At 38.1% G+C, this 8921-nt stretch overlaps 1 non-coding gene across 1 annotated transcript; it reads left to right on the forward strand.

Annotated features, from left to right (window-relative positions):
* The first annotated feature begins 4281 nt into the window (after nt 1–4281).
* LOC115873432 lies at nt 4282–4417 on the forward strand. Its single transcript, XR_004048429.1, has one exon. It is a non-coding gene; the product is annotated as a small nucleolar RNA SNORA47 (small nucleolar RNA).
* Nucleotides 4418–8921: the final 4504 nt, after the last annotated feature.

Genomic DNA, 8921 nt, shown 5'->3' on the forward strand with positions numbered 1-8921 from the left:
AAATGTTTTGTCCAATTTATTGTCCTCAATTTCATACTCTCTTGATTTTCAGCCACAGCAATTTTGGAGTACAGGTATTTAGTCCCTCTACTAGTTTTCCTTGGAATAAAAAATGTTATTTTAGGCATCACTGTTGTACTAATTGAACCCTGAGTACAGAGGTGTTTGATTTAAAAAATTAAAATCTAAATAAATATTGAAAAAATATGACAGGACTTCATGTTATACACTTCTAACATCGTGTCAGGAGACACCATTCCTTGAAGAAGGACAACAAACTTAGTAAAGTGGACGAGGAGTGAAAAATAGGAAAACGCTCAGTGAGCTGGGTGGACACAGGGGCTGGAACAATGGACTTAGGCATAGGAAAGATTGTGAGGATGGTGTGACTGGGCAGTGTTTCATGCTGTTGTACATGAGGTCCCTATAGGTTAGAATCAACTGGATGACTTCTAGCAACAGCACTGACATCTGAACCAATAAACAGCGTGATGAATTTAGGTAAGCTTGAAATTGCCAATAATTTCATTTTACTTGGATCCACAATTAATGGTGATGGAATCGAAAGTCAAAAAAGCTAAGACATATTGCATTGGACAAATCTGCTTTACAAAACCTTTTTCAAAAAGCAAAAACATCACTTTGAAGAGTAGCCTGATACTAGTCAAAATCTCATATGTATGTGAAAGCTGAACACTGGATAAGTAAAACCAAAGAATTGGTATCTTTGAATTGTGTTGTAGATAAAGAATACTTAATGTACCTTCAGCTTGCAGAATAATGAAGAAATCTGTTTTGGATGAAGTGCAGCGGTATACTTCCTTAGAAGCAAGGATGGTAAGCTTTGCTTCCCATAATTTAGACATGTCACAAGAAGGGGGCAGGATTGGACAGTGTTTTATTCTGTTCTCATCAGATATGTAAGAGTATGAACCAATTCAACAGCACCTGACAACAATATCAAGGGTACCATCATTTACAGGAAAGAGGAACTTTTAAAACAGACTACAATACCAACATCACATTAATTTCAGAATTTTTTATATTATCTTATATATCTTAACTACATCTCAATTTTATCTGTCATTTGTTGGAGAACAGTATTTTTCTAACCTCAAAGAATATTGCAAGGGGAATTAGGTTAATTTGTAAAGGGCTTTTGTAACTTTAAGCTATCTTTAAATCATCCCTTTCAACCTTTCCAGAAAGAAAATACATCCAATGTCATGCTTTAAGAGTCAATTAATTTTTAAAGTCAGAGGATATAAAATAAGCTTGTACCTGCCCAGAGAGAATTTTGTTTATTACTCTGCCTTAAATAAGGTCTCAAGTTTAAAATTAAATATCTATCAAAATATATGTAAACTCACAAGCAATAAATTAAACTGAAAAAAGAGATAATTCTATTTACCACTCTAGTCCACAGTAATAAGCTTTTGTTCCATGTAACCACAAACCATAAAATACTTTTCTTCTTTTTCTCTACCATTGCAATTAACCACAAAAGCCCAGATGCACCAATTACTCAGAAGCAAAGACCATGCCCTATTCCTTTTGCATCAACATTGTCTGCAACATTTTCTGACCTCAGTGATAGAGCACAACTCTATACTTTCATCTGAAAGACACTCAAACAAAAGTATTCCTGGGTCAATTTTTGAGAATCCAATTAACTTCCATTTCATTTTGTGATTATTTCAGAGAACATTTCACTTCTACTAATATTCTCCTCTTCTCAGATAGCTGGCTCTTATTTATTAATGCTTCTTATGCTAGATAAATTCCCCTTTACTAAATGATCAAATTATTTTACCTATTTTCATTTTATTCTGCCTGCCTCAGTTATTACTAGTGGATGCCCACAGAGGAAAAACACAGTATAAAATTATTTTAAATTTTGTATTAATCTTTTTTCCCTCCACACAGCCTTAATTGCAAATTTCTGCATTTCACAAACTGAAAGAAATCACTTTCTTTCAGTAAAATAAATGAGGGGACAGCAATATGGTACTAAAAAAGAAAATGGAGGGCCATCATGCGCTATTGAAAGAATAGATTATTTAAAACCTAAGAAGAGAACTAACAATTTAACTAGAAATAACTGCAGTTTGATGAGGTGAAACAATAATCATACCGAATTAAAGTTGTCAAACTTCTGAAGGAATGAAATTTAAATAAGACACCAAAAACGCATTTGCTTCATTTAGGTGCCATCGCTTTGGATCAAACCATAGCAACCCTACGCACAACAGAAGGAAACACTCCTAGCCTTTTCCCGTCCTCACCATTTTTCTTATACTGAAGCCAGTTGTTGTAGCCACTGTGTCAATCCATCTTCTTGACCTGTTTTCCCTGCCCTGATACTTTACCAAGCATGATGCCCTCTCAAGGGACTGGTCTCTCATGACAACATGTCCAAAGTATAGAAGTCACACCATCCTTGCCTCTAAGACAGACTGGTTTGTCCTTTTGGAAGGCCATTGTACTTTGAATACTCCACAAGCCACTGCTGGATTCCAGCACACTAGCCTCTGCCTAGGGTAATTCTGCCCACACAATGGGGAAAGTCCCAGCCTGCCCCCTGTGGCAGTGCTGCACAAGACACAAGGCAGTGCTACACACAGCTCAGCATGGGACCCAGCTATCTCTTTATCTATTTTTCATTTCTTTTCATCTTCTTTCACTTTTTCTTCTTCTTTTTTTCTATCTCTTCGCTCTATGCCACCAGTCTCAGCAGATTCGGTTTTTCTTTCTGTCATTTTCTTTTTTTGACTCTTTTCCTTGTTATTTTGTCTTTGCTTTGTGTGTGTGTGTGTGTGTGTGTGTGTGTTAGATTGTTTTTTTATGTTTGCTCTTGTCTTTGTTTTCTCGTTTCTCTCTTTTTATTCTGTTCTCCCTCTCTTTCTTTTCACATGCCACTACCAGCCTCTAGTCCACTCCCCTCCACCTAGGGTAATTTTGACTGCCCAGTTGGGGGAGCTCCTGCCCTCACTTGCTGGCTTTACACACATTGGGGGAAAGTATGCCCTCCTTCCACTACACCCCACATGGCTGGGGGATTTCCCCTTCAAAATGGTGGGGGAAATTCTGCCTGCACCCCAAGGTCCTAAAATTGACTGGAGGAACTCCTGCCCACTGATTTTGTTGCTCTGCGCTAGTGAAGGATCATCCACCCAACCTCCACGATGAGCTCTCCAACTAGAGTAATTCCACCTGCTATCCATAGCGCTTTACACCAAGGAGGGTACAACCACACACGCTCAGTGCCACTTCAGTTGCAGAGGGAAACACCACATCCCACCCGAGGCATTCCAAGCCCCGTGAGACACATCACTACAGCTTCCTGGGAGATAAGACAGTAAAAAGCCATCCCCGTGTGCCCAAAACCACCTGACCAGCGTCCCATGAGAGGACTATCCAGCTCACATTATAAATAACAGAATACTGGTTGTCTAGTGTAAGAGTGAAATCACAGGAAGATACAGTGGTAGCTTGACCCTCCAGTGAAGCTACCTGCATGTGGTTCAAAGAATCACTCATATGAGTTCTCCCAGAGAGATCCCAGCGCTCTTCAACTCTGGAAGATGGGGTCGGGTGCCTCTAAAACAGCATGTGAACAACAACCAGCCCCAACAGCCTCAACGAACTTTGCCAGCAGACTTGAAGAGGCAAAGAATTGCACCAGTGATCTAGAGGATAGCCAGGCAGACTTCAGTAAATGGGGAAAACAGTCAAAGTAGACAATTACAGAAGCTGAAGGAAACCTGAGAGCCATGTCTGATGCTATGAAGTGGAACAATATTAGAGTAATTGGACTACCAGAACAAGATACAACAATGAAGTCAACAGTGAAAACAATGAGGGAATTCTTAGAGGAAAACTTCCCCAGATTAATAAATGAAAATCAGGCTACCATTCAGGGGGTTGAAAGAACACCAGCCAGACTGAATCCCAAGAAGTCACAAGGACACAATAGTTAAATTATCCAACTATGAGGAAAAAGAGAAAATCATAAGAGCAGCTAAGGAAAAACAAATATCACTGGAAAAGATGCCCAAATAATAATATGTTCAGACCTATCAGCAGACACGATGAAGAAGAGGACGGAGTGGAGTAACATATTCAAAAATTGAAGGAAAATAATGCAAATCCAATAATACTATATGAAGCCAAATTATCTATTAAGATAGATGGAGAAGTAAGAATCTTCCCAGACAAGGAACAACTCAAAGAATATGTAAAAAGAAACACAACCTTAAAAAGATTCTTTCCAACCAAATATGGGTTGTAGAGAAGGTGAGGCAGCTCTACACCATGCTGCCATCCACTGGTTAACCTCCGAAAGTGAAGGGTTTCCAGGGCAGAGGATGCCCCTCTGCCACCTTCAGAGGGGCAGTGCCCTGCTGGCCAACATTAAAAAAAAAGAGAATTGGAAAAATTGATTACCAATTTTATATGGAGACAGAAGAAGCCCAGTATTAGCAGAGAACTCCTCAAGAAGAAGGACAAAGTGGGAGCTCTGCTCTACCTGATGTTAGCACATATTATACAGCCGCAGTGGTCAAGACAGTGTTGTGCTGGTATAATGACAGATATGCAGACCAATGGATAGAGTTGAAAACCCAGAAATAAAAACATCAGCATACAGACAACTAATTTTTGATGAGTCCACAAAATATCAAATGGGAAGCCGATCCTCTCTTCAGTAAGTGGGGCTGGAAAAAAATGGATATCTACCTGCAGAAAAATGAAGCAAGACCCTTACCTCACTCCATGCACAAATATAAACTCAAGGTGGATCATAAACCTTGAGGTAAAACCCCAAATTCTTAGGACCATTAATGAAAGAACTGGGACAAATCTGAGAATCTTGATATAGGGAATAAATAGGCTATCAGAAATGGGGAAGGATACAAATACAGAGGAGTCACAAATATACAAGTGGGATCTACTGAAGATAAATCACCTATGTACATTAAAAGAATTCACCAAGAGTGAAGCATACCTGTGTGATCACGAGGTGTCAAAGGAATCAGGTACTAGGCATCTAAGACCCAGAAAAAAATCATGCCCAAGGTGAGTGGGGAGTAAGGCATGGAGTGCAGACCCAAATGCCCATCTGTAGAAAATTGGACACCCTCCTACAAAGGAGTCATGGAGAAAAATGAGCCAGCCAGGGTGCAGTAAAGCACCGAGGAAACACACAACTTTCCTCTAGTTTTTGCCCCTTCCTTCCCCTCACTATTATGACCTCAATTCTACCTTACAAATCAGATTAGAACAGAACATACACACTGCTACAGACAAGAGCCAGAAACACAGCATATCCAGGATAGATAAGCCCCCTAGGGCCAACAATGAGAGTAGAGATACCAGGAGGACTAGGGGAGGGGAGGGGGGAAAGGGGGGAATCCATCACAAGGATCAACCTATACCCTCCTCCCAGGGGGGCTAACAACGGAAAAGTAGGTGAGGGGCGATGGAGGACAATGTAAGATTTGAAAATACTGATCTATGACTTATCAAGCGTTCGTGAGGGAGGGAGGGCAGGAAGGGAGGGGGAAGAAATGGGGAGCTGCTAGCAGGGGCTCAATGGGAAGAGAATGCTTTGAAAATAAGAATGAAGGCAGCATATGTCCACATGTGCTTGGCATATTGGATTAATGTATGGATTGTGATAAGTGATCTAAGGGTCCCCAATAAAAGTATTTAATTTTTTTAAATGAAAGATTTTTCCATTCAGCCTTCAGAGAGAGCATGGACTTGCTGACATACTGAATTTGTCGTTTGTGTGACTCTCAGAACTGTGGAGGTTAAATTTCTGATGTTTTAAATCATTCACTTTGTGATACTTTGTTACAACAACCCTTAGAAACAAAAACTGAAACACAATGAAATTAACTGCCTTCCACACACATCTTTCTAGTCTAGTTCATTTTACATTCCTCATAAAATTTGCCCCTACATGAAATGACTGATTCCCTTTATTTTCTAATTAATTTACTCATTTATTTAATTATTATTTCCATTAGCAAATAAGACAAATGTCTTGTTTTTCTTGATTGCCACAGTAAAATTTGTGTACCCTAGTAAAGGTCTTATAACTATTTACAAAGCCTACTTTAAGAATCACTAGGTCTGTGGACATACTTGAATGACACACGTGGATGACACAAGTGATGCAAGCTACTACAGGAAAGGTTGTCAGTTTGAATCCACCTAGAATTTCCAAAGGAGAAAGCTTTGGGAAAATACTTTTAAAATATCTCAACCATTGAAAACCCTGTGGAGCTCAGTGCTACACTGACACATAGGGTGTTGCTATGAGTCTGAATTGACTTGAGGACAAATACTTTTATTTGTTCTAAGTCTTCGGAAATCTTCAGGTAGACTGGAGGTGCGACTTTTCTTATAGCAACTGAGTATGCTAACCATTTAGATGACCCAAGAACTACATGAAAATATTAGCTTCTAAGAAATAAGTAGAAGTCAAGGTTGCTAAACCCAGTCTTCTTTGTACCAAGTTTCTTGCTTTCTTAAAAGAGTCATACAGAATTATTTCCTAAACCTCAATCCAGCTCAATTTGTTTTTTGCCTTTTGACAGTTTTATGCACATTTCTTTTCATGGCACATCATCATTGATGCACTTATTATCACACATCAAATATTTAAGGCAGATGCATTTTGTTAAGCTTTGTCAGTTTTTCGATAAAGGTAAAGATGCTAGATGAAGTGTTTCCAATTCTATTATAAACAGGGTGGCAGGACTATCAAGTTTTAAACTACCTTTGATGGGTTATATTAGGAATTCTTGTCAGAATGAAGAGAACTTAAATTCTGATTGATTCGTGTTGTCTGCTACATCATAGTCCACAGTTACACCAAGGGTCTTGTAATAATGCTGTTGTGTGCTACAGGAATCTGTCAAAATGTGACCACATGATGGTTTTTGTGTTCCCACAATAACAAAAATAATATGAATAAGTTTTTAGAGGCTCTCAGGGCACACCAAAAAATTGTCAATAAAAAAACTGTGACAGTAGCTTGCATCATTTCAAGATTGTACGTTTATTTTCTACAACTTAAGTTATAAATTGTGAGGGGTACTGAGATTTGGTAACCATATTTAATTCATTTTATTGTAATTTTATTTGGGGGAAAGATCTGATAACATGTAGAACAGAATATGATATAGAGTTTTCTTTTATTTTAGCCTTTATAAACTTTAAAATCTATGTTCTTCTGACAATGCTGTGAAAACTCTAGTAATTTTTTTAAATCTTGTTCCACACATAATACTCACGATGTGGTTCAGATTCTATAAAATTTGTGCTTATTTTATAAATGATTTGCAATTATCTTTGCTTGATTATTTCTTATTCTTTCTTTTTAGTCAGAGTGCTGAAATTGTGTTTACAATATGGAAAGGAAAAGAAAGAGGCTGTGAAAACGTTCCTTACAAGAGTATATTTTATATCAATTCTGGTCTTAATTCTTCATATTAACTTTATCAATGACCTACATGTGTAAGAGGTTAACAAAGATTAAGTAAATGTCATAGCAGTTATATGTTGGTCAGCAGTTAGAAAACACCAGCCTCTCCCAGAGGAAAGACCAGACTTTTGACTCCTGTAAACAGTTACAGTCCTAAAAGCCAACAAGGGAAGGTCTACCCTGTTCCGTAGTGAGAACTGAGAAGGGAATTGATAGTTTGTAGTAGATATTATGTTGATGCTAGGTAGAATTTAATTTTTCTATGACATTTTCTTTAACACATACTAGTTACCTAGATTTCATCATTTAATCACTCTAAATACAAAACTTTCCTTCTTAGAGAAAAATTCTATTTGTTATTTTTAGGTGCTGTTGAGATGGTTGCAACTAATAGCGATTTTATATACAACAGAACAAAAAACTGCCTGGTAGTATGACATCCTCATAAATTTTAGCCCATTGTTTCAGCCACTGTATTAATCCACCTTTTCTTCCTCTATTTTCACTGCTCCACTACTTTACAAAGCATGATGCCTTTTCCAAGGACTGGTCTCTCCTAATAACAAGTATAAAGTGCTCCCTATTCTTGCTTATCTGTGTTTTTATGGCTGTACCTCTTCTAGGAAAGATTTGTTTGTTCTTTTGGGAGTCTGTGAACACTTTTAATAGTCTTTAGAGGCAACATAATTCAAATGCATGTATTATTCTTCTGACTTCCTATTCTATACCCAGCATTCACATATATATGAGGCAATTGAAAAACCATGGCTTGGATCAGGCCTACCTTATTCCACAAGTAACATCCTTGATTTTCTCTATCTGGCTCAGCATACAAATTGAATAAGTATGATAACAGGATGTAACTTGATGCAAATCTTTTCTGATTAGAAACCATGCAGTATTTCATTGTTCTGTTCACACAAGTGTCTCAGATTCATATTCAAATTGTGCTCCATGAGCACAATAAAATATTCTAGAATTCTCAACTTGTTAAGATTATCCACAATTTGTTATGATGTACATAGTCAAATGCCTTGGCATAGTCAATAAAACACAAGTAACCATCTTTCTGGTGTTCTTGGCTTTAAAAAAGTTCCTTCTGATGTCAACAATGATATCTTCTGGATTCTCACTCTCTCACTGTCTCACTCTCTCACTGTCTCATTCTCACTGTCTCACTCTCTCACTGTCTCATTCTCACTCTCTCACTGCCTCACTCACTGTCTCATTCTCACTCTCTCACTGCCTCACTCTCTCACTGTCTCATTCTCACTCTCTCACTGCCTCACTCTCTCTCTCACACACACACACACACACACACACACACAAAAAATGATATCTTCTGAACCCAGCCCAAACCTCTGACAGCTCCCTGCTACAACCATTGATGGATGATTGTGTTAGGCAGGGTTCTCTAGAGAAACAA

The sequence above is a fragment of the Echinops telfairi genome, unplaced genomic scaffold, assembly GCF_000313985.2.
Source record: "Echinops telfairi isolate 266 unplaced genomic scaffold, ASM31398v2 ScPeMD7_7468;HRSCAF=8506_0, whole genome shotgun sequence".
In the NCBI taxonomy this organism is placed as follows: Eukaryota; Metazoa; Chordata; class Mammalia; order Afrosoricida; family Tenrecidae; genus Echinops; species Echinops telfairi.